Source organism: Leopardus geoffroyi, chromosome B4, assembly GCF_018350155.1.
Source record: "Leopardus geoffroyi isolate Oge1 chromosome B4, O.geoffroyi_Oge1_pat1.0, whole genome shotgun sequence".
NCBI classification, from domain to species: domain Eukaryota; kingdom Metazoa; phylum Chordata; class Mammalia; order Carnivora; family Felidae; genus Leopardus; species Leopardus geoffroyi.
The window spans coordinates 5,610,785-5,638,389 of record NC_059341.1 but is presented as its reverse complement, the minus strand read 5'-3'; the positions used below and the strand labels follow the sequence as shown (position 1 = coordinate 5,638,389).

The 27,605-nt window shown below is 41.5% G+C and overlaps 1 pseudogene; it reads left to right on the top strand.

Annotated features, from left to right (window-relative positions):
• The first annotated feature begins 21,364 nt into the window (after positions 1 to 21,364).
• LOC123591066 lies at positions 21,365 to 21,894 on the top strand (annotated as a pseudogene).
• The last annotated feature ends 5,711 nt before the right edge of the window (positions 21,895 to 27,605 follow it).

Below are 27,605 nucleotides of genomic sequence, written 5' to 3'. Positions count from 1 at the left end.
TATATGCATAATTGGTATCCCAGAGGAGGAAGAGAGAGGGAGGGGTGCTGAAGGGATACTTGAAGAAATTATAGCTGAGAACTTCCCTGAACTGGGGAAGGAAAAAGGCATTGAAATCCAAGAGGCACAGAGAACTCCCTTCAGACGTAACTTGAATCGATCTTCTGCACGACATATCATAGTGAAACTGGCAAAATACAAGGATAAAGAGAAAATTCTGAAAGCAGCTAGGGATAAACGTGCCCTCATATATAAAGGGAGACCTATAAGACTCGTGACTGATCTCTCTACTGAAACTTGGCAGGCCAGAAAGGATTGGCACGAGATCTTCAGTGTGCTAAACAGAAAAAATATGCAGCCGAGAATCCTTTATCCAGCAAGTCTGTCATTTAGAATAGAAGGAGAAATAAAGGTCTTCCCAAACAAAAACTGAAGGAATTTGTCACCACTATTAACTTGTATCTTTTAGAAAATGTTTTCTCTAACTTGTGTCTTTAACGTCACAGTTATGAAATTTTCAAAGCACTTTGAACTCCACTCCTTCAGGATACTGGAGCTAAAGTCACTCCACGTGAGACAGAGGAGTATGGCCTGTTTCCCTGCCTGGACCCCGTGTCTGAATGAGGTTTCTCAGCTCATGAAAACAAATTAAAACTGGGGAACTCTCTATGGGGAACATTATTTTCCTGGGGCACAGGACGCCCTACTGGACCACCACGGGATAGACACCCACATGGTAACGTTCTCCGCCATTTAAGAAAGTATTTTCTGCCACTTACCAACCCACCATCACTTCTCTCTGCTTTCGCTGCTTCTGCCTGGATCCACTAACGTCCACTGCATCCTTTCTGCTTTGTCCTCCATTTTCCTTTTTACTTCTTTCATTTGTTTATAATCTTTCTGGGGAAAGAATGGCCTTTCAGAGTTATCAACAAGCACACTTCTTTCCTCAATAGTGAACCGACTAATCCCAGCCTATGGAATATACTTTTTCAGTCACTATTTTCCCAATCGATTCATTTTTCCCAGATCCTGAGAGAATTTCCCATAGTGCATTAAAAAAGGAGATCTTGATTTTTTTAATGTCTCTTTTTTACCTTTCTTCTTTTTGAGGAAACAGGCAGAATGCTCGAAACTGAAAGGAATGTAGAAAAGCAAGGATAATAGGGCTGAGTTAGTTCATTTAAAAATCTGAGATATCCAGAGGAACTTTAAAAAGCCAAGATTTAACCAGAAGTTAACGGGTGTTTGTTTTGTTGAAGATTTGTGCATTTTGTTGATCAACTTGGACAAAGTAATCTTATTAAAGAAACACTGGGCCCCTGGGTGGCTCAGTCAGTTAAGCATCCGACATTGGCTCAGGTCACGACCTCACGGTTCGTGAGTTCAAGCCCCGCAGCGGGCTCTGTGCCGACAGCTCAGAGCCTGGAGCCTGCTTTGGATTCTGTGTCTCCCCCTCTCTCTCTCTCTCTCTGCCCCTCCCTGGCTCTCACCGTCTCTCTCTCTCTCAAAAATAAATAAACATTAAAAAAAATTTTAAAGAAAGACTAATTTGTTTTCAAAGAAATGGATGCTATTTGGTTTTCCAGATTTACAGTCCTTCACAAATCAATCCAGAGACCTGAGTCATCTTCTTTACGATGGTGAGCTACTTGGTACCACCAACTTATTTCAAACTGGAATCATGGGAATGCTAGAAGGTATTCTTGGCCATATGTACAGAAAACAATTTCTTTTACCATATCGAAACTAAGTCGTGTATAAAAAAATTTTAAGGGCAAGTAAATTGGTCCTGTTTTCATAACTCTTTTTTTTTTTAATATTTATTTATTTTTGAGAGAACAAAGTGCGAGCGGGGGACAGACAGAGAGGGAAGGAGACACAGAATCTGGAGCGGGCTCCGGGCTCCAAGCCGTCAGCACGGAGCCCGACGCGGAGCTTGAACTCACAAACCGTGAGATTGTGACCTGAGCCGGAGTCAGACGCTTCACCGACTGAGCCCCCCAGGCACCCCAACCTGTTTCTATCATTCTAATCTATCCATGCCTCTAAGCTTCCCCAAACTCCTTTCCTGCCCATCTACATCACAAACATGACACACGTACATTTAAACACTTGTTTATGTACATACAGAGAGACATAAATTCCTACCCATTAACCTAGCATTTGAATTGTTTCTAGGTCTAGGAAACCTAGATGCATGAGGGCAGGGCTGGGTCTAACCTGGAGGCAGCTGAAAAGGCTTTACTGAATAATCCTCACAAACACAAATCCTGGAGTGCATAAATAATCTGGAAAACTGCCATGACAGCCATCAGGTGAATAAAGAGAAGCGCTCTAGATGCAAAATATAGGGAACAAGGAAGAAATTATGAGGGGTGGCTAGGATTGTAATGAGAAAGAGACCATCCAGAATGCCAAGAATATGCCAAGATACCCAGCAACTCACATTATACCCCACAAGGGCCAACTTGTAGAAACTAATCTTCAGGAGACTGCAGAGCAAAGAATATTATCAGAGACAAAGAGGGTCATTTCATAATGATAAAGATGTCAGTTTATCAGTAGGACTTAATAATTCTAAATATGTATGCATCTCATTACAAGTCTCAAAATACACTAAGTGAACTATGATAAAACCTCAAGGAGAAAGACAAATCTGCAATTTTCATTAGAGGCTTCAACACATTGCTGACAGGGTATGATGCTGGGGTTTTTAGTGATCATTACCCTAGACTCAATATGCAAATCCAAAGCAGAGTCGAGAAAATGAGGCCTAAAAACATTGCTTGTGCCCCTGGATTGATGTGCACGTGAATGTCCAATCCTGACCTTTCAAGTTAGGAAAAGCAATAAATCTCCCTTTCATTTAAGTTAGTTTGAGTTGGGTTTTGGTCCCTTGAAAATGGAAAAGTCATGATTAGTGTAACATGCAGAGTTCATTACCTTTCTATCACCTCTAGGACCTATCCACCTCATCCTCCACAATTTTTCTGTGCTCCCCCCCAACTTCATAGCTCACACACACACACACACACACACACACACTCACTCACATTCAAAAAAATCTTTCCTTCTGCTTCCCAAACATCCCACATGTTTTCTTATTTCCAGTCCCCGTGATATTGTCTGAGTGTTTGTGTCCTCCAAAAATTCATATGTTGAATCCTAAGCCCCAAAGTGATGGCATTTGGAGGTGGGGCTCTTGGAAGGTTATTGGGCCACAGCCCGGTAAAGAGCCCTCAGGAATGGGATCAATGCCTTTATAAAAGCAGCCTGGAAAAGATCCTACATGCCATCTGCCATGCAAGGTTATAGCAAGAAGTCCATGATTTTGGAGGTCCCGGCTGCTGGAATGGTGAGAAATGTATGTCTATTGTTTATGAGTCACTCAATCTGCAGTGTTCTGTTATAGCAGTCCGAAAGGACTACGACACCTTGACACAAGCTTGCCTGGAGAGCTTCACCCATTCACCTGGACTTCTGATCCTCCTTCTGATTTCTGCTAAGGGACACCTCAGCCAGATGCCTTTTATGCCTTTCCTTACCCCCCTCATGCATCTCTTCCTCCCCTGAACTGTGCACTCACCCTCATGATGGCATTCAAATTTGCTTATTACTTCCTTCGCTGAAAGCTCAGCCAGAAGTAGAATTGTCTTATTTACCTTACATCACCAGTCAATAACAGAATGCCTCATCTACAGTAGGCCCACAGTAACGAGTAACTGAATGAATGAATGAATGAATGAATGTATGAATGAACTGATGAGTTACTAAATCCTTTAGAGTGATCTATGAGGCTCTAAAGCTCTTTTTGCAGTTATTAAATGAAGAAAATGCTGTCTGTGTTTCTTAAACTTAGTTCGTTGATCTTTCAAAGGGCCTTTACCCTCCAGACAACAAAAGTTACACCGTGGTGTGTTCCTGAGCATATGGGGGGATAGGAATATCCTGAGCTCACTGTGTCCCGTGGGCAACGACATCTAACTAACTCTGAAAAATGACCTGGAGACAGGTAGAACAAATCTTCTACAGCTATTCCTAGGAAGAAGGAAGACCACATCCAAAAAGGTAGCAGAGATAAAGACACAGTTGGGAACCAAACCCCCAGGACACCTGACCGTAAGTGGGAGGGACATCACAAGCACACAGGAGCAAGGGTATTAGACCCCTTACTGGACATGCCTGACCTGGGGCCTGCACTGGAAAGACGAGTCCCCATTACACCTGGATTTGAAAATCAGTGGGGCTTAACTCCAAAGACTTCAAAAAGTTAAACAGGGCTTAAAGACAGGAGAGCAGGAGGGCTATAGGAAATGGAGTCCCTGCCCTTAAAGAGCCAGCAAGCTAAATAACTCTACCCTGGACACAGCACAGAAGCAGCAGTTTGGAAAACACCTGGGGCATATGTAAAAGGGATTTACTGACTAATCTTAGAACATGTGAGTATGCCAGAGGGGCAGGGATCTGCAGATTTCTCCAAGAACAAAAGTACGGGGAGGCATCATTTTTCTTGCCCTCTCCCAGCCTAGATAGCCAGACCCGTGCAGAGCCAGTTCTAGAACTCTCCATCTACCTCGCTAGCACTGCAAGCTCCATCCCAGCACTCCCCTGCAGACCCGGCCCACCCAAGCCATCCATCCACCTTAGCAGGTGTCCCTTTGAAGGAGATCCTGCCCTGCTACACCCAGCAGGCATCCCTGGCCAGAGCTGATGCCACCCCAAAGTGACTCCTGCCCTGGGGAGGGGAGAGACAACCCCATACACCAGCATACCCAAAGTCCCTGTAGCTGCGCCTCTTAGCTGCACAGAGAGCATGCCTGGCCATATGGTGTGCCTGCACCTGGGGAAGAGGCTAACTGCAGACAGCCGGGCTGAGTGCTGGCCCAACCGACCAACAAGCCCCCAGCAGCTGCAGCTGGGCCCCTCAACAGCACAGGAACCACACCTGGCCCGGTGTGCCCACAGCAGGCAAAGTAGGCCATTGCAGCCAGCTGAGCTGAAGGCTAGCCCCGCCATCAGCATGTCCACAGCAATCACGGCCCAGCCTTAAGAGGAGGGCACATGCGGCCCACCAAGGAACACTCTAGGAGGTTCTGGTAATCAGGGAGGGGGTTGCACTATAGAGAAAATCAGGACCTCTTCTAATCAAGGCCACTACTTCCAAGGCCAGAGACAGAGCTGACCTAGCCAATACAAAGAAATGAACACAGAATTGGGCAAAATGAGGAAACGGAGGGATACGTCCCAAGTGAGGGAACAAGACACAATCACAGAAAAAGCTAAATAAAACAGACATCAAGCAATATGCCTGATAAAAAGTTCAAAGTAATGGTATAAAGATACTGGACTTGAGAAAAGAGTCCAGTTGATGAGAAAAGAGTTGATGAACTCGGAATTTCAGCAACCAAATAGAAAACATAGAGAGAACTGAAGAATACAATAATGGAAATACAAAAATACACCAGAGGGAATCAACAGCAGATTAAAGGATGCAGAAGAATGAATAAGTGATCTGGAAGGCAGGGACGTGAATGAAACGAAACTGAGCAGCAAAAAGGAAAAAGAATAAAAAATGAAAACAGATTAGGGGAACTCTATGACATCATCAAGCATTTGCATTATACGGGACCCAGGGAAGAAGAGAGAGAAGGGGGCAAAAAAAAAAAAAAAAAATTTGTTTGAAGAAATAACACCTGAAAACTTCCCTAATCTGGGGAAGGAAATGGACATCTTGTCCAGGGAATGCGTAGAGCCTCCAAAAGGATGAATCCAAGGCGGTCCACACCATGACACATAATAATTAAAATGGCAAAAAGGGGCGCCTGGGTGGCGCAGTCGGTTAAGCGTCCGACTTCAGCCAGGTCACGATCTTGCGGTCCGTGAGTTCGAGCCCCGCGTCGGGCTCTGGGCTGATGGCTCAGAGCCTGGAGCCTGTTTCCGATTCTGTGTCTCCCTCTCTCTCTGCCCCTCCCCTGTTCATGCTCTGTCTCTCTCTGTCCCAAAAATAAATAAACGTTGAAAAAAATTTTTTTTTTAAAAATGGCAAAAAGGAATAAGAAGGGAATCTTAAAAGTAGCAGAAGAAAACAGTTATATACAGGGAAACCCCATAAGGCTATCAGCTGATTTTTCATCAGAAACTTTGCAGGCCCCAGGCAGTGACATGATACATTCAAAGACAGAAAGGAAGAAACCTAAAACCAAGAATACTGTATCCAACGAGATTATCATTCAGGACTGAAGGGAAGATAAAGAGTTTCCCAGACAAACAAAAGCTAAAGGAGTTCATCACTACTAAACCACCCTCCCAAGAAACATGAAAGGGACTTAAGTAGAAAATAAAAGGTCGTAACTAGAAATAAGAAAATTGTTGAAGGAAAAAAAATTCATAGGTAAAAGCAAACACAATAAAAGTAGTAGATTAATCATGTATGATACCAGAATGAAAACTAAAAATACAAAAGTAGCATATCTACAAAAATTAGTGAAGGGATACACAAAATGTTCACATGTAAAAATAAGACATCATCTACGTAAACATGGAGAGCGGAGCACAAATGTAGTGTTTTTAGAATGTGTTTGAACTTAAGCGACCATCAACTTAATATAGACTGCTCTACACTTAAAAGGTTATATATGAACCCCACAGGAACCACAAATCTAAAGCCTGTAATAGATATACATAAAACAAGAAAGTAGTCCAAACATAACACTAAAGAAAGCCATCAAACCACAAGGGAAGAGAGTAAGAAAAGAAGAAAGGAACAGAGAGGATCTACCAAAACAACCAGAAAACAATGAACAAAAAGGCAATAAGTACATACTTATAAATAATTACTTTAAATGTAAATGGAATAAGTGCCCCAAAAGACATAGAGTGACTGAATAGATTAAAAACCAAGATTCCTCTTGGGGCACCTGGGTGGCTTAGTCGGTTAATTGTCTGACTCCAGCTCAGGTCATGATCCCACAGTTCGTGAGTTCGAGCCCCACGTCGGGCTCTGTGCTGACATCTCGGAGCCTGGAGCCTGCTTCAGATTCTCTGTCTCCCTCTCTCTCTCTGCCCCTCCCCTGTTTGTGCTCTCTCTCTCTCTCAAAAATAAACAAACATTAAAAATATTCTTAAAAAAAAAAAAAAAAACAAGATTCATCTCTAGGCCACCTACAATAGACTCACTTCACACCTAAAGACAAATACAGACTCAAAGTGATGAAACAGAAAAATATATTCTGTGCAAATGGAAGTGAAAAAAGTAGTAGTGGTGATACTTATATCAGACAAAAGGGACTTTGAAACAAAGACTGTAGCAAGAGACAAAGAAGGGAATTACATAATGATTAAAGGGACCAATCCAATAAGAGGATACAGCAATTATAAATATCTACGCACCTAATATAAGAGCACATAAATACATAAAGCAGATATTAACAGACATAAAGGGAAAAACTGACAATAATAATTGACAACAATAGTTGAGAACTCTAATACCCCATTTACATCAATGAGGATAAACACCCAAACAGAAATGCAACAAGGAAACAATGGCTTTGAATATCACATTAGACCAGATGGGCTTAACAGATAGAATACAGAACATTCCATCCAAAACCAGAAGAATACACATTATTTTCAAGTGCACATTGAACATTCTCCAGGATAGACCGTATGTTAGGACACAAAACAAGTCTCAATAAATTTAAAAAGACTGAAATCATATTAAGCATCTTCTTTACCACAATGGCATGAAACTAAAAATCAATTAAAAGAAAAATACTGGAAGAAACACAAATACTTAGAGACTAAACAACATGCTACTAAACAACCAACGGGTCAATGAATAAGTCAAAGAGGAAATAAAAATAAACAAACAAACAAACAAACAAATAGAAACACAGTCCAACATCTTTGAGACACAAATTGGTTCTAAAAGGGAAGCTTAGAGGGAGCAGTACAGGCTTACCTCAATAAACAAGAGAAATTTCAACTAAAAATCCTAACCTCACACTTCAAGAAACTAGGAAAAAAAGAACCAAAAAAGACCAAAGTTAGTATAAGGAAGGGAATAATACAAATTAGGAAGGAAATAAATGAATAAGAGATAAAAGAAATAACAGATAAATGAAACCAAAAACTAGTTCTTTGAAAAGCAAAATTGAGAGATCTTTAACCAGGTTTATCAAGAAAAAAAAAGAGAGAAAACTCAAATAAATAACATCAAAAATCAAGGAGGAAAAATAACAAACAATACCTTTGAAATATAAGGAATTATAGGGGAATGGTATGAAAGATTATATGTCAACAAAGTGAACAACCTAGAAGAAATGGATAATAAACTCCTAGAAACATAAAATCTCCCAAAACTAAATCAGGAAGAAAAGGAAATTTTGAACAGATGGATTACTAATATCAAAATTGAATCTCTAATCAAAAAAACCTCCCAACGCCCAAAGTCCAGGATCAGATGGCTTCACAGGTGAATTCCACCAAACATTTAAAGAAGTTAATACCTAACCTTCTCAAACTATTCCCAAACAATAAAAGAGAAAGGAAAACCTCCAAATTCATTTTATGAGCCCAGTATCACCCTGACACCAAAACCAACAAAAGGCACTTAAAAAAAGAAAACTACAGGCCAATATGCCTGATGAACATAGATTTAAAAATCCTCAAGAAAAATATTACCAAACCGGGGTGCCTGGATGGCTAAGTTGGTTGAGGATCTGACTCTTGATTTCAGCTCGTGTCATGATCCCAAGGTCATGGGCATGACCCCCACATCAGGCTCTGTGCTCAGCATGGAGCCTGCTTAAGATTCTCTCTCTCTCCCTCTGCCCCTCTCCCCCACTCATGTGTGATCCCTCTCTCTCTAATATATATACACACACACGCACACACACATGCACACACACAAAATTCAACAATACACTAAGAGCATCACTCACCACAATCAAGTGCGATTTATTTCAGGGATGCAAGGGTGGTTCAATATTCACAAATCAATCAATATGACACATGGCACTAACAAAGTTAGGGTAAAACCATAGGATCATCTAATTAGATGCAGAAAAAGCATATGACAAAATACAATGCCCGTTCATGATAAAAACTCTCCAAAAAAGTAGGTTTAGAAAGAGCATACCTCAACATAATAGAGACCATATATGACAAACCCACAGCTGAGATCATACTAAACGGTGAAAAACTAAGAGCTTTTCCTCTAGAATCGGGAACAAGACAAGGACGTCCACCCTCACCACTTTCATTCAACATAGTACTGGGGGTCCTAGATGCGCCAGTAAGACAAGAAAAAGATACAAAAGGCATCCACTGGAAAAAGCGAAACGGCCACTATTTGCACATGACAGGATACTATTTACAGAAAGCCCTAAAGAGTCCACCAAAAAACAACTAGAACTAATAAACGAATTCAGTGACCAAGCGGGAACGGAAACTAAGAGAACAATCCTATTTACAACTACACCAAAAAGAATAAAATACCTAGGAATAAATTTAGCCAAGAAGATAAAAGAGAGCCATACCCTAAAAACTATAAGATATTCATCAAAGAAATTGAGGATGACACAAACAAATGGAAATTCTATGCTCATGAATAGAAAGAACAAATACTGTTAAAATGTCCAGGGGCGCCTGGGTGGCTCAGTCGGTTGAGCGTCCGGCTTCGGCTCAGGTCATGATCTCGCAGTCTCTGAGTTCGAGCCCCGCATCGGGCTCTGTGCTGACGGCTCGGAGCCTGGAGCCTGCTTCAGATTCTGTGTCCCCCTCTCTCTCTGCCCCTCCCCACTCATGCTCTGTCTCTCTCTGTCTCAGAAATAAACATTAAAATCAAAAATTTTTTAAATGTCCATACTACCCAAAGCAATCTATAGATTCAATGTAATCCTTATCAAAATATCAATTTTCACTGAACAAGAACAAATCACCCTAAAATTTGTATGGAACCACAAAAGACCTCAAATAATCAAAGCAATCTTGAGAGAAAACAAAGTTGGATGCACCACAATCCTAGACTTCAAGATGTACTACAAAGCTACAGAAGTCAAGACGGTACGGTACTGGCACAAAAACAGACACATAGACCAATGCAGCAGCATAGAGAGCCCACAAATGGACCCACACCCATGTGGCCAATTAACCCACAGCAAAGGAGATGAAAATATACAATGGGGGAAAAGGACACTCCTTTCAATAAATTGTGCTGGGAAAACTGGACAGCTAGCTACATGCAGAAGAATGAAACTGGACCACTTTCTTATACCATACACGAAAATAAACTCAGAATGATTAAAGACGTAAAATATGAACAATAAAACTGCTAAAAGAAAACAAAGGCAGTAACCTCTTAGATATTGGTGTTAGCAACATTTTTGAGGATATTTCTCCTCAGGCAAGGGAAACCAAAGCAAAAGTCAATGATTTGTTTTACGCCAAAGTGAAAAGTTTTTGCACAGCAAAGGAACCCATCAAAACAAAAAAGCAATTTACTGAACGGAAGACATTTCAAATGATATATCTGATAAGAGATTATTATCCAAAATACACTTAAAAACTTATATAACACCAAAAACAAACAATCCAATTTAAAAAATGATCACAGAGGGGTGTCTGAGTCAGTTAAACATCTGACTCTTGATTCTGGCTCAGGCCATGATCTCCCAGTTTGTGAGTTTGAGCTTTGTGTCTGGCCTCACACGAACAATGCAGAGCCTGCTTGGGATTCTCATTCTACCTCTCTTTCTGCCCCTCCCCTGCTCGCTCTCGTTCTCTCTCTCTCTCTCTCTCTCTCAAAATAAATAAGATAAAACTTCAAAAAAAAAAATGAGCAAGGAACCTGAACAGACATTTTTCCAAAGAGAACATACAGAAGACCAACACAAACATGAAAAGATGTTCAACATCACTGATCATCAGGGAAACGCAAATCAGATCCACCAAGAGGGATCACCTCATACAAGTCAGAACAGCTAGTATCGAAAAGGCAAGAAACGAGAAGAAAAGGATGTGGAGAAAAGGGAACCATCGGGTACTGCTGGTGGGAGTGCCAACTGGTGCACTGCTGTGGGAAACAGTATGGAGGTTCGTCAAAAAGTTAAAAATTGAAATACCATCCGATCCGGTATTTCTACCACTTTGAGTACTTCCCCAAAGAAAACAAAACCACTAATACAAAAAGATATATGCACCCCTATGTTTACTACACTATTATTTACAATAGCTGAGATATGGACGCAACCTAAGCGTCCAGTGATAGAAGAATATAGAAGATGTGAGGTATACATGTATATACACAATAGAATATTACCCGTAAAAAAGAATGACATCTTGTATTTGCAACAACATGAATAGGTCTAGAGAGCATTAGTCTAAATGAACTAATTCAGAGAAAGACGAGTACCATGTGGTTTCACTTACATGTGAAATCTAAAAAAAAAAAAAAAAGCAAGCAAACGAATAAAAGAACAGAAAAAAACTCAAATCCAGCAAAACAATCTGGTGGTTACCAGAAGGGAGGTAGGTGGGGGTAGGGATGAAATACGTAAAAGGGATTCGTAGGTACAAATTTCCAGTTATAAAATAAACAAGCCACAGAGATGAAAATACAGCAGAGGGAGTTTAATCAATATTATAATGACACATGGTGGCTACATTTATGGTGGTGAGCGCTGTGCACAGAGTTGCCGGATCCACTATACCGAACCCCTGAGATTAACATAACACCTCACGTCAGCTCTGCTTCAACAGTAATAAAGAGTCCCGTCATATTTTGCACGTTCCGCATGCATTCGTTCAACTTTATTAGTCACCTCCCCAAAACACTTATTCCAGCGTCTTGTTCTTGCCACTTTTGCACTGCATCTGAGTTGTACATGTTAACTATGTAACTAGCTATTATTGGTAAATAATAAAAGGCACTGGTTGAAAATGTCACAGAGTTGCAGTGGTCCCCTCTGAGCAGCAGCGTGGGGAAACGGCAGGGGTGGAAGGAAGCAGGGAAGCTTGAGAGAGGAAACTGTCTTCCTGTGGAGGAGCTCCTGGGAGCACGTGAGCCGGTGCTCAGCCCTCCAGGCAGTTTTTCCAGCACCTCAGAGAGCGTGTTCCTTTGGCTCGTCACTGACATGTCAGCACTGCAGCAAATACGTCCGGCAAGCTTCTTCATCAGCACCCAGTACATGTGTCTGGGGCGGCCACCTCCTCTGCCACCAGCTCTCAGCCTGTCTGGGGAGCTGCCTTCCAGGCTCTTGGTTCTTGGTTCCCTGTCTGCACCCCCTCTTGCTGTTGAGGTAGTGGATGCTTCCTGCACCTCACATTCCTACGTTGCCGAGAGCCCAGCTTTGCCTCTTTCTAACATTCTTTCACTCAGTAATGACTTTTTTGTATTAAATTTTCCTGTTCGCATACAGGGGAAAAAATCAATATCATAAAGATGGCAAATCTCCACAAATCAATCAGAAGATTAAATGCACATTTCATCCAAACTCCCGGAAGAACTGACGTGTGTGTGTTGGGAGGGGGGTGGTGTTTTTGCTTGGGGAACTAGAATTATTGACCTTAAAATCTATATGGAAAGAGGAAAGGACAAAAATTACTGAATATAATTTTGAAGAATATGGTGGAGATTTGCCCTATTAGATAAGGTTATTATGCAGCTGTAATAGTTACATCATGGGACATTGGTGAAAAGACAGAAAACTAGGCAAAGAGAAAGAGAATAGAGAATCCAGATCTAGACCAAGACACAAGTGGAAAGTGGATATATGGCAGGGACGGCATAAGAAATTTGAAATAAAATAATAGCTAACACGTATTGAGTCTTAACTTTATGATAGGGACTGTTTTGGATTTAACTCATTTTAGATTTAACTCATTTAATACCCCCAAAAGTCCTACAACATAACTACTATTATTATTATTATTCTTGTATTACAGATAGAGAAACTGAAGCCCAGAGAAATTGAGTGGCATTTTCAAGATTACAGTCCTAATTGAAAGTGAAGCTAGAGCTTGAACCCAGGCAATTTGATCCCACAGCCCACTGCCTTAGGAGGGTAAAAATTTGTAGTTCAATAGATGGTGACAGGACCATTAATTTATAAAACTGTCATTAGTTCCTTACTTCACACCATACATAAAATCAAATACAAAAGAATTAAAGACTTGGATGAAAAATCTTTTTTAACTTTCAAAAGACTATGGCGGAGTATTTCTATGACTTAAAAGTAGCAAAAGGACTGCATAAACACAAACACACACAAAATAAAACATGCCACAAAGAAAACGAATTATCAACTTGACTACCTTTTGTAGTATATAAAACATAAAACTTTTGTATGACAAGAGGATTTTATTGTGAAAGTGTGAAGACAAGCCATCCGCTGAAAGAAGTGCACACTGGCTGAGAAGTTCTCATCCATATGTAAAGAGCTGTTACAAACAAATCAGTAGGCAAATGAAACAAGGATTGGAACAGGCTAGTCGCAGACAGGAAAATCAAATGGCAAATAAAAATAGGAAGACCTGCCCAACCTCTCTAATCACAAAAAAGAATTTCCTATCAGATTGGCAAAAAAAATCTAGATCCAACAACTCCAAGGGTTGATGGGTATATGAGGAAGTGGGAGCCTTCACACGCTGTTAGAAGGAGTGTAGATGGGTAAAACTACCTGGGGGGAGTAATGTGCATTAAAGGTGCATCTAGGGGCGCCTGGGTGGCTCAGTCGGCTAAGCGTCCGACTTCTGCTCAGGTCATGATCTCACGGTCCGTGAGTTCAAGCCCCCCGTTGGGCTCTGTGCTTACAGCTCAGAGCCCGGAGCCTGCTTCGGTTTCTGTCTCCCTCTCTCTGACCCTTCTCCACTCAGGCTCTCTGTCTCAAAAATAAATAAAAATTTTTAAAAATAAAATAAAATAGGGGCGCCTGGGTGGCGCAGTCGGTTAAGCGTCCGACTTCAGCCAGGTCACGATCTCGCGGTCCGTGAGTTCGAGCCCCGCGTCGGGCTCTGGGCTGATGGCTCAGAGCCTGGAGCCTGTTTCCAATTCTGTGTCTCCCTCTCTCTCTGCCCTTCCCCCATTCATGCTGTGTCTCTCTCTGTCCCAAAAAATAAATAAACGTTGAAAAAAAAAAAATTTTAAAAAAAAAAAAAATAAAATAAAATAAAAAAATAAAAAATAGTAATAATAAAGGTACATCTATATGAAGATCTCACAATTCCACTCCTCCACGGAGATGACATTCTGGATAATTTTTACTCTTGCGTTGCGTTCATTGGGCGAACATGCTACTACTATGCCACTCACAGACATTCATGCTGTTTCTAATTTTTTGCTATTATGATATTATGATACATAAAATTACAATACACAGTTGTCAAGGTTTCTTTTCCCATTTATGAAAAACTGCCTCTGCAGTGAGGACAAGCTGTATGTGGAAATAATTCCCTCCATTTACTGATGGCCTGTGTGCCAATTGTGGTACCTACATTATTTGATTTAAAAGGGTGATGATCAGGGGTGCCTGGGTAGCTCAGTCGGTTAAGCATCCGACTTCGGCTCAGGTCATGATCTCACGGTTCGAGCCCCACATCGGGCTCTGGGCTGACAGCTCAGAGCCTGGAGCCTGCTTCGGATTCTGTCTCCCTCTCTCTCTCTCTGCCTCTCCTTGGCTTACATTCTGTCTCTCTCTCTCTCTCTCAAAAGTAAATAAACATCAAAAATTGTTTTAGTAAAAAATAAATAGAAAAAGAAACCAATCGCAATTTCAAATGACATAGTTACCATTATGCTTTTTTGCCACTTTGATAAAGTATGAAAAGTGTTGGGTGCTACAAAGGCCCAAAACGAATGGCCAAATTGCCCTCAAAGATGGGACACTCTGGGTGTGCAAACAAGGAAGCCAACACGCCTGACTTCAAATGCCACCAAGCTGGAGTCACCATTCTACCCAGAGGGTCTCACTGGCAACAGCTGCCTTAGGTTCTGGAGCTGTCACTATTCCCATGGGCACAAGAGGGAACGTGGGCACTTGCACAAAGCAGCCGGTACTCCCACATCCTCCATTCAAAGCCTGGTGCCTCAGGTATCAGCCTCTAAAATCATGTGATGTGAAGGTCCTTCTGGAAAGAAAAGAACCAAGAACCGAGTCACCTCCCGGGGGTAATTTGAAAGACCAGGCAAGTTCACTTTTCCAAAACATCTGTCTTCCCACCCACCCTTAACACGTCGCTATTAAAAATCTGATTCTTTTTTTAAAATTAAGACATAATTGACATAAAATCTGATTCTTTTTTTTAATTAAGATATAATTGACAGTTGAGAGATGTATATATTGTGATACATTGTGCGTATGTGTGTATATATCACCTTAATAAGTCTAGTTAATATCCTAGATGAGAAAGATTTTCAGGGCGTGGGAGTTCCCTCATTAAAGCGCCAATTGCACAGGGAAATTAACACTTAATTTGAAGACCTGCCTAAAATAAGGCAGGCAAAGCCACAGGTCGTGGGCCGAGGCACAGACAAGGAGAACATGAAAGTCAAGGTGAGTAAAGGCCAGTTTAGAGCTGCCTAATGCAGCTGTTAGAAGGAAAACTACTGCCCAGAACAAGCAAATCTGCTGAATATGGAAAACAGAACCCGTTGTCAGAGAGAGTGGCATTGAACAGAATTGTTTTATCTACACTTTATGTGAGATTTGAGTATGTCCTGTACCTATTGCCTGCCTCAGTCTCCAGGTGATACCATACTCTCTTTGATGACGGTTGTGGTTTTGCCTTTAATTAACCTTGGCAAGGAAAGGGCTGAATTCTGTGTTTATTATTCTTACTGCTAGATCTGTGGCCATAATGGCTAGAAATTGTCCCTGGGTCATCAGAATCAGTAGGTACTTTTTATTAGCGCTCGCCTTTTTTTTTTTTTGGTTTGTTTTTATTTTGTTTTGTTTGCCTTCATACCCTGGAATCTTCTGTCTCATCTTCATATTACCTTTGTGTCTTATCTCCCACTTTGAAGATTATATAGAGTCCTGAAGACCCCTCCTACCACACGTCCCTGTTTCCATCCTAGTAGGCAAGATAAATGCTGGATTATAATACATTGTGCTTCGGTACAATGATAAGAAGCACACAGGTTAAAACTGCCTGCAATTCTAGAGGAAACATTCACGTAACACCTTTCCCAAGTTCCCTTCAGGGACAGATTCTGTGGCTATCAAAGGTCCCATAGGAGCGATCCAGGAACTCATGGTCCAGGGACACTGGGCAGCTCCAAGGGGCAACAGAGCAGTGATGGGGACCTGGACGCCAAGCTAGACTCCTCAGGTATTGGGTGGGGCAATCAAGCCACTTGAACCTGTAGGGGCCGAGGGTAAGTTTCCAGGAATGTGCCACTTGGGCATATTGATTATTTTAAACAAAAGCCACCTAAGAGACAGCCCGTGGAAGAACAACGCTCAGAACCTCTTCTGTCCCCCTGAAAGCAGGAAATACATCTCCCCGGTGAAAGGCACCCTCCCTGAGGAGGTAAAGAGACCTCCTTGCCACCAGAGGGAGGATCATTTAGAGCCCACAAGGCTGTAGGAACAACCCTTGTTACTTTTTACTGATTTACTACCACAGCCCAAAGTCTGTTTATAATTCCTCACTAATGGAAGCTCTCAAGGTTAAGTTTCCTTTGTCTTGTCAATTCTTCACAGGTTTACTGTCTCTTTGTCTAAAAAGTATAAAAACCGCACGCCTCAGTCATTCCTTGGGTCTCCATTTCATTTCCGGGTCTTTGCGCGCGGGTAATAAAGCTTTGGGGCTTTTTCTCCTGTTAATCTGTCGCACATAAATTTTATTCCGAGTCCAGCGGGAAGATTCTAAAGGGCAGAGGAAGGATACTTTCCTCCCTTCACGTCCATTGGTACGGAGAACGTGCTAGAACCCCTTCCCTCCTTTCCTGATTTCCAACTAGAAGGGATCACCTAGACTGTGGTCTTGCCTTGTGTTGACTAGGTGGCTAGTGGCAAATTCCTGCGTTTGTGTGATCAGTGTCATTGAGAAGCCAGATTCCTGCCCCGCCCTGCCTCTGCATGTTTACGGTCTACAAGTTGCTAGAAACTGAATGTTCTAGCATGGAGGGGAGCCATTCCTTTGGGCATGAGAGCTGCCAGCAGGCTTGAGCAGAGCCCCGAGGGTGTCCCTGACTTCCTTGCCTAGAACACTGACTGGCAGAAGACATAAAACACAAAATAAAAAAGCCCTGATGAAGGAATGGAAGAATAGGGAGAGGAAGACAGGAAGGAGTGAAAAAGGACAAAAGTGGTCAGAATACAGCACGCACTGAATTAAAGAGTGAAAGGAAGTCTTAACTTGGTTAACTCTATAGAAGAAAGAGTGGAAACAATAGCTACTTCAACTCATCTTTGAAAAAAATTTTAAGTTATTTATTTTTTTAATATTTATTTATTTTGAGAGGGAGAGAGAGAGAGAGAGAGAGAGAGGGAGGGAGGGAGGGAGAGGAGGGGCAGAGAGAGAATCCCAAGCAGGTTCTGTGCTCACTAACTCAGGGCTTAAACTCACGAACCGTGAGATCATGACCTGAGTTGAAATCAAGAGTCGGATGCTTAACCAACTGAGCCACCCAGACGCCACTCTTTGAAATTTTAAGTCCCTTTTGTTTCTTTTGGTCCTTAGAGAGGTTGCCAAGGTGTATTTTTTTTTTTTTTTGTAGCCTCTGTGTCCTTGCAAATGTGTGTGCTTGTAAAATACATCCATGTAAAATGCACACATATGATACATAGTAGTAATTCTGGGATTCAGTCACTAGAGGGAGGCAGAGGAACGTGAGAAAAGCTGCAGTGGCCACCAGACAGGACCACCCTAGACCCCGATCTGAGAACGCGTTACTGCCTTGACCAGGCGAGATCAGAAATCAGAAGAATTAGAGTCTTCTGCCTTGTCCTTCATTCAAAATGCGTACCTACATTTACTCAGTGTAACAGACACATTCCCTAAGAATAAGAAAAAAGCTGCTTATTAATGAGTCCAAGCCATAAAGGGCTATTGGCTCATCAGGTCAGTGCTGTTACTCAGCTGGAAAACATGTGGGAACCACAGCCTTCAACCACATGCTCTCTAGCTGTGCAATCCTTACCAAGTGACTGGTCCTCTCGGAACCCCAGTTTTTCATCAGTACAAGAGCCACAGTAATTGTTTCCACCTTGTTGGGTTGCTATATAAACTTAGAAACGAGAAACTTCCCCACAAAACAGCTAAGAACTACATGGACGCAAGTCCGATCATAAGTATTCACCATGAATTCAGGATTCAAGGTCATCTGCTTAATCATGCTCTTAAGTTTTCCAGGCAAAGTCCATAAACCGTAGTTCTCGAAGGGAAGGAGGTAAGACCCTTGCTGTTAGCATCTGACATGGTACCCGGTAAATAGTAGCTAAATTTTTTTTAAGTTTTTTTTTTTTTTTTTTTAATTTTTTTTTTCAACGTTTATTTATTTTTGGGACAGAGAGAGACAGAGCATGAACAGGGGAGGGGCACAGAGAGAGGGAGACACAGAATCGGAAACAGGCTCCAGGCTCTGAGCCATCAGCCCAGAGCCCGACGTGGGGCTCGAACTCACAGACCGCGAGATCGTGACCTGGCTGAAGTCGGACGCTTAACCGACTGCACCACCCAGGCGCCCCTAAAATTTCTTAAATGAATGAGTAAAAACACTTACATGTAGGAAAACCATATAATTTTGTATCTAAAACAAACCTTTCTTTTTTTAACTAAAAGGAAACAGTATTAGCAATTACTCCAGGAAATGGGTCAAAAGCAGGACTGTCCCAGGCCAGCCAGGACCCAAGACACTTATGTCTTATATAGCACTTAGTACACCATAGGTGCTGCCCCAAACATATTATAGCACTAACTCACTTAATCTTTACAACAATACAGTAAGGTTGATACTATTATTAATCATATTTGACAAATATTTATTGGCCATCTACTATATGTCTTAAGTCCTCTAGGTTCTTGGGACACATCAGAAACAACTATGGGGCACCCGGGTGGTTCGCTCAGTTAAGCTATCTGCTATCTTACTATCTGCTCAGGTCATGATCTCACGGCTCATGAATTCAAGCCCCATGTTGGGCTCTTCACTGACATGGTGGCGTCTGCTTGGGATTCTCTTTCTCTCCCTCTCTCTCTCGCCCCTTGCTCTCTCGCTCTCTCACTCTCTCTCTCCCTCTCTCAAAAATAAATTAACATTAAATAGTTTTTTAAAAAACAACTACAAAAACAAAGATTTCTGTCATTAAAGGGGAGGGGATGAGAAAGTCAGACGGTAAACTATAAACATAATAAATAAACTACATAGCACACGAAAAGGCCATTGGGCTGCAGACGAAAGCAAGAGAGAAAATGTGGCTATGGCAATATCACGTAGATTGCCCGCCATGACTGAGCCCCTGTTCCAACTGAGGTGATCTGTCTCCAGTCCCTGCTTTCGACCTCGACACTGTTTTCTCTTTCAGTTCTGATGTGCACCTAACCCCACATGCAAATTCATTTCCTCTGTAAGTGGCCGAGAGAAGCTCACAAAATCTGGTGATCCCTTCTTTTTTTTTTTTTTAACGATTTATTTATTTATTTATTCATTTATTTATTTATTCATTCATTCATTCACTTATTCATTTATTTATTTGAGAAGGATAGAGACCATGTGAGTGGGAGAGGGGCAGAGAGAGAGCGAGAGAGAATCCCGGGCAGGCTCTGAGCTGTCAGCACAAAGCCTGATGTGGGGCTCGAACTCATGAATCCTTAAGATCGTGACCTGAGCCTAAACCAAGGGTCAGACATTCAACCAACTGAGCCACCCGGGCGCCCCCTGGTGATCCTTTCTTAAACTCAACTCCGCATCCACGTATGCCAGACCTTTGCCACAAGCGATGGCTTGATTAGGGCCACAGCCTAGCTCACACCGGATGCTGCGCCCCTGGAAACTGCTTGCCTGCTCTGTGTTCATGAGTCTGGGGAGACAGCCAGACAAGCCCACCAGACAGGAATAAACAAATGACTTGGAGGGGAAGGGACAGGCTCTCGGGAAGTCTCAATTGCTTGAACTAATACTGGCACTTAAGCATGGCTGAGCCAGTGAAACCACATGATGTTGAACTTCCTCTGCATCCCACCCCCCATCCTGCTCTGTCTCCTGCGTGTACCTCTTGCCCTTCCTCATCTTGTGACTCTGGCGGAACTCCAGGGTGGTTATTCAACCTGTCTCTAGACACCCTGGGCCAAAAAAGGAAGAAAGGGCAAATGCAGGCTCCAGGGCAAAGCTGACTGCCAAAAGCACTGTCAATGGCCTGAGGCTGGCCAGGGAGTACAAAGGGATCTTTAAATGAGAAAGTCAGCCCGCAGAAAGGGATTCAGCATATTCCCACGCGAGGGACACCCACCTGCAAAGGGGTGAATACGTATGCACACCACACAAAAAAAATAACTGAAAATAAATCTTACACCTAAATGAAAAAATAAAACTACAAAACTCAGGGGAAAAAAATATGGGAGTAAATCTTCATGACCTTGGGTTAGGCAGGGACTTCTTAGACATAACAACAACAACAACACCAAAAAAAAAAAAAAAAAAAAAAAAAAAAAAAAAAAAATCAGATGACACAGGAAAAAACTGATAAATTCGGTTTACCAATCTTAATGTTGCTTCGGGCAACAGTAAGTCTAAAGACAACCAACAGCCCTGGAAAAAAATATCTGCAAAGCCTATATCCAACAAGGGCATAGCACACAGGATATATGAACAATTCTTACGACTTAACAAGAAAAAAGGCGACCTAATTTTAAGATGAGAAAAGAATTTAACGGACAGTTCTCTAAAGAAGACACACAGTCTATAAGCACACGAAAAAGATGCTCGATCGTTAGGGAAATGCAAATAAAACCACAAGGAGATGGTACTTTGTACCCGCCGGGAAGGCTGAAATTACCAAGATGGACAATCACAAGTATTGATACGGATACAGAGAAATCAGAACCACCAGACACTGCCGACAGGAACATATGATAACTCACTGACTTTGAAAACCAGTTTGGCGGTTAAATGTTAAACATACAGCCCCCAGAGGACTTAGCGGCTCCTATCATAGTTATCTACCCAAGAGAAATGAAAACATACATCCACACAAAGATCTGCACACAAAGCTTCACTGCAACATTACTTGTAATAGCCTACACGTATAAACGATCCAAATGTTCACCCAATGATTAAAGGATACACAAATGGGGGGCCTTCATACAACAGAATACTATTCAGCAGTAAAAAGGAATGAAGTCCAACACAGGCTACGATATGGATCAAACTCAAAAACACCATGCTAAGGGCCGTGCTCCCCACCGCCTCCCGCCCTATGACCTTTTGCATGGAGCTGCTGAGGAGGCTCCTGGAGCTGGGGTAGGAGCAGTGGTGAGCAGCTGCAGGCATCCTCGCTGTGTCCTCCTGGGGAAGAGATAAGGGGCAGGTTCCAACTTCCTGGGGCCCATCTGAGTTCAGTGACGGTCGGGAAGAATGCACGCAAAGGAGGAGCAGGGAAGAAGCAACTCTTCACCTGAGAAGTGTTCGCTTTGCCTCCGTTGTGAATTATTTTGTTGGGGAAGAGAATTAGCATCACGTCACTATATTCACAAAAGGAGAGGTGGATGACTCGTGATCCAGAACCATGAAACACAGAGCCTGAAAAAAAATGAATGCTGAAAGGAGGCTGGCAGGCTTCTCCGCTGGACCGGCCTTTCTGGGCACCATGTTGCTTAAGGGAACAAGGCTATGACCCATTTAAAGAAGATTCGGACCATCTGGCAGGATACAAAGGACATCATCTCTAGGGGAACAAGAAGATAACCTGATTCACTTAGAGAAGACAAAATAAGGTCCAGTTAGAGAAGGAAACGCATCTACATTTCAGAACAACTCCACTGTATCTAGAAAATTCCAGATGATTGCCAGTTTATGTGCCCTCTCTTGATATTCCCATCACCCTTTCAGCCAGTACTTGAGAAACTTTCTCTGGCATTATGTCATGAATTGCATTTCAGGCTCAGAAAATGTGATAAATGGTGACATTTGGTGGTTCTGCTTTCCATATTTCTTCTCTATGATGCCTGCTGTGCGGCAGCTCAAATGGACATCCTAATTCAGCTCAATATGCCTGTTGCAGAATTTATTGTGTTTGTGGATTTTCCCCTTCCGTTTTATTTAAAACAAAACAGTTTTGGTGCTGTATTGTGACAGTCCTTGCAACGACAGTGAACAGGACAGGTCATTTGGGTATACTTCCCAGGTTTCTGACTGGAAACCTAAGCCAAACCATCTGGAATCTTCCCTAGCGTTAACGTATTCTCTGTGAGACCCAGCCTCCTTGTATGTAACAAGGTAGATTAGACGAGGGCAGGGGTTCTCAAAGTGTGGTCTGGGGCGGTCCTTGAGACCCTTTCAAGGGCACTCAAGGTCACTGCTGTTTTTGTGATGCTAAGACATCATTTGCCTTTCCCACGGCTATTCGTTCATGAGTGCATAGAGAGAGGAGTTTTCTGGAAGCCACATGATGTGTACTATTGTGACAGAAGAAACCAGGCACGCCATGGATAAAACTCTCTTCCGTAGGTTTATCTCAAACATACTTGATGAGGGAATTCATTGGGATACCTCTTCAGGCTAACCCAAGCAGATGTCTTATAGCTTCAAAAACTTACCACAAACCTGTAGAGTTTTTCCATGTCTGCTAAATTTTTGGTAGACAGACTCATAAGGAGCTTGTGAGCCTTTTCGTTTGTTTTAAATTCACCCAATTATACATGAAGGTCTATTTCAATGGAAAGAGAAAATTACCTGGGGGCCTATTTATAGGAAAAGGTAAAAAGAAAAGTGCTATTAATATAAATATACTTACCCCAGCACCTAGTATGCTAGTTGGCATCCAGTAATCACTCAGTAAATATTTCTCTAAATGAGTAGATGAATGAAGCAGGATTTACTCTTAAGTAAGCAGTTAATTCTTAGATGGTTTGAGAACTGCCTTTAATAGAAAAAAAAAAAAAAAACAACAACTAATGATGACCACTAGCAAAATCCTCTTAAAATTAAATGTCAGTTTAGGTTCTGCCAGGACGCTGGGGAGTCTAAAGTCGCTCTTCATCTATTGGCCAGATCAAGCCCTGAGGGGTCCTTTGTCCTAAGATAAGCAAGAGCCACATCCTAGCAAAGGTCTTCCGAGTGGAGCTTGATATGAATTTGGTCTCCCTTAGTTCCACTTAGAAGAGACTGGTTCTTTGATATTGTCACTGTCAGCTTTCCAAATAAGACAAATGCTCTCAGATGAAATACTCTCTTCTTTGGGGCACCAAAGATGATGTTAACTGGAGACGGCGGAGAAGGAAAGTTCAGGGAGTCGTGTGTATGGGAAAAATCCGGCTTCTTGCAACATAAAACCAATCACATATTGATGGTGTGTCTATGTGGTTTCTTAACGAGGTTATTTGTGTTGTAATGAGAAGTCAGTGTGCACTCGAGTAGTGTTTAAGTATTTAGGTTTTTGCCTAATAACATGGCTTATTAGCTTTGTTTGCAACAACGTAGCATTCCTCATTTTATTTATGAGAACGATTCGTGGGCACAAGGAACCGAGCAGCCAGCAAGGAAGCTGGGCTGTTCACCGGCTTCAGGTGGACTTTCTACTCCTGTCCTCCATTCTTTCTTTTCTTTTTTATCCTTTTCAGATTCACTTTCCATCTCTTGTTTGAGGATTCCCCAACAACGTTATCTGCAGCTCAGACCTTTGTTCTAAGCTCCAGACCCAATCACACGTGAGTCATTGCCACATGAGATTTTCCACTTCTGCATTTCCTCTTGTATTCCTCTCAAGGAAATGACTCTGCCATCGGCCGAATGGCCCGAATTGGATTCCCTTTCCCCACAAAAAGCAGCCACTCTTTTTTGTCCGTTCTGTTTCTCTCATGCCTTTGTTTGTTGACTTAATGGTTGAAATGGGGACATTTATGTTACATCTATTTTACAACTTTAAAAGACTAACAATGTTATATGCCAAAAATCATTAAATTGTGCACCTTTTTTCCAGTATAATTAACATGCAGTGTTACATTAGCTTCAGGTGTACAATATAGGGAGTCAACAATTCTATACATTTCTCAGTGATCATCACAAGTGCACTCTTAATCCCCTTCACTAATTTCACCCATCCTCCTACCCACCTCCCCTCTGGTAACCACCAGTTTGTGCTCTATAGTTAAGAGTCTGTTTCTTGGTTTGTCTCTTTATTTCTTTACGTGTTTGTTTCTTAAATTCCACAAGTGAGGAAATCACATGGTATTTATCTTTCTCTGACTTATTTCACTTAGCATCGTACTCTCTAGATCCATCCATATTGTTGCAAATGGCAAGATTTCATTATTTTATGGCTGAGTAATATTCCACTGGGCGCACACACACACACACACACACACACAACATCTTTATCCACTCATCATTCAAGGGACATCTGGACTGCTTCCATACCCTGGCTATTATAAATAATGCTGCAATAAACATAGGCATGCATATATCTTCTTGAATTAGTGTTTCCATTTTCTTGGAGTAAATACCCAGCATGGAATTACTGGATCATACACTGATTCTATTTTTAATTTCTTAAAGAAGCTCCACACCGTTTTCTGCAGTGGCTGTGCCACTGGCATTCTTACCACCGGCACACAAGGATTCCTTTTTCTCCACATTCTTGCCAACACTTGTTGTTTCTTGTGGTTTTTTTTTTTCTATTAGCCATTCTTTTTTAAGTTTATTTGTTTTGACAGAGATGGAGACAGTGCGAGTGGGGGAGGGGCGGAGAGAGAGGGAGAGAGAGAATCCCAAGCAGGCTCTGGGCTGCCAGAACAGAGCCCTACACAGGGCTCAAACTCACAAAACCATGAGATCATGACCTGAGCCAAAACCAAGAGTCAGACACTTAACCAGCTGAGCCACCCAGGGACCCCTATATCAGTCATTCTGACAAGTGTGCAGTGATATCTCATTGTGGTTTTGATTTGCATTTCCCTGGTGATTAGTGATGCCAGATAATATCCTAGAAACATACAACCTCCGAAAACTAAATCGGAAAGAAACAGAAAATTTGAACAGACTGAATTCCAGCAATTGAATTGAAGTAGAAATCAAACAACCCCCAACAAACAAAAGTCCAAAACCAGATGGCTTCACAAGAGAATTCTACCAAACATTTAAATAAGAATTAATACTTATTCTTCTCAAACTATTACAAAAAAATAGAAGAGGAAAGAAAGCTTCCCAATTCATCCTTTGAGGCCAGCATCACCCTGATACCAAAACCAGATAAAGACAAGACAAAAAAGAGAGAAAATTATAGGCCAATATTTCTGATGAGCATAGATGCATAAATTGCAACAAAATATTAGCAAACCAAATACAACAATACATTTTAAAAAATCACTTACCGTGATCAAGTGGGATTCATTCCTGGGTTGCAAGGTGGTTCAATATTTGCAAATCAATCAAGGTAATCACACCACATTAATAAAAGAAAAGATCCATTTTACACCTAAAGACACCTTCAGATTGAAAGTAAGGGGATGGAGAACCATCTATCATACTAATGGTCAACAAAAGAAAGCCAGAGTAGCCATACTTGTATCAGACAATCTAGACTTTAAAATAAAGACTGTATCAAGATATGCAGAAGGGCATTATATCATAATCAAGGGGTCTATCCACCAGGAAGACCTAACAATTGTAAACATTTATGCGCCAGATGTGGAGCACCCAAATATATAAATCAATTAATCACAAACATAAAGAAACCCATCGACAGTAATACCATAATAGTAGGAGACTTCAACACCCCACTTACAGCAATAGACAGATCATCTAATCAAAATATCAACAAGGAAACAATGGCTTTGAATGACACACTGGACCAGATGGACTTAACAGATATATTCAGAACATTTCATCCTAAAGCAGCAGAATATACATTCTTCTCCAGTGCACATGGAACGTTCTCCAGAATAGACCATATACTGGGACACAAATCAGCCCTAAGTAAGTACAAAAAGATCGAGATCATACCGTGCATATTTTCAGGCCACAACACTATAAAACTCAAAATCAACCACAAGAAAAAATTTGGAAAGGTAACAAATACTTGGGAGACTGAAGAATGAATGGGCTAACCAAGCAGTTAAAGAGGAAATTAAAAAGTATATGGAAGTCAATGAAAATGATAACACCATGACCCCAAACCTCTGGGACGCAGCAAAGGCGGTCATAGGAGGAAAGTATATAGCAATCCAGGCCTTCCTAAAGAAGGAAGAAAGATCTTAGATACACAACCTAACTTTATGCCTTAAGGAGCTGGAAAAAGAACAGCAAAGAAAACCCAAAACTAGCAGAAGACAAGAAATAATAAAGATTAGAGAAGAAATTAATGCTATCAAAACCAAAAAACCGGTAGAACAGATCAATGAAACCAGAAGCTGGTTCTTTGAAAGAATTAACAAAATTGATAAACCACTAGCCAGTTTGATCAAGAAGAAAAAGGAAAGGACCCAAATAAATAAAATCAATAATGAAAAAGGAGAGATCACAACCAACACAGCAGAAATAAAAACAATAATAAGAGAATAGTGTGAGCAATTATATGCCAATAAAATGGGCGATCTGGAAGAAATGGACAAATTCCTAGAAACATATACACTACCAAAATGGAAACAGGAAGAAATAGAAAATTTGAACAGACCCATGACCAGTACGGAAATTGAATCTGTAGTAGAAAATCTCACAAAAAACAAGAGTCCAAGGCCAGATGGCTTTCCAGGGGAATTCTACCAAACATTTAAGGAAGAATTAACATCTATTCTCTTAAAGGTGTTCCAAAAAATAGAAATGGAAGGAAAACTTCCAAACTCTTTCTATGAAGCCAGCATTACCTTGATTCCAAAACCAGACAGAGACCCCACTAAAGAGGAGAACCATAGACCAATTTCCCTGATGAACATGGATGCAAAAATCCTCAACAAGATATTAGCCAACCAGATCCAACAATACATTAAAAAAATTATTCACCGCGACCAAGTGGGATTTATACCTGGGATGCAGGGCTGGTTCAATATCCACAAAACAATTAATGTGATTCATCACATCAACAAAAGAAAGGACAAGAACCATATGATCCTCTCAATAGATGCAGAGAAAGCATTTGACAAATACAGCATCCTTTCTGGATAAAAACTCTCAAGGAGGTAGGGACAGAAGGAGCATACCTCGAGATCATAAAAGCCATATATGAACAACCCAATGCTAATCTCATCCTCAATGGGGAAAAACTGAGAGCTTTCCCCCTAAGGTCAGGAACAAGACAGGGATGTCCACTCCCACCACTGTTATTCAACACACTATTGGAAGTCTTAGCCTCTGCAATCAGAAAACACAAAGAAATAAAAGGCATCCAAATCGGCCAGGAGGAGGTCAAACTTTGACTCTTCGCAGATGACATGATACTCTATATGGA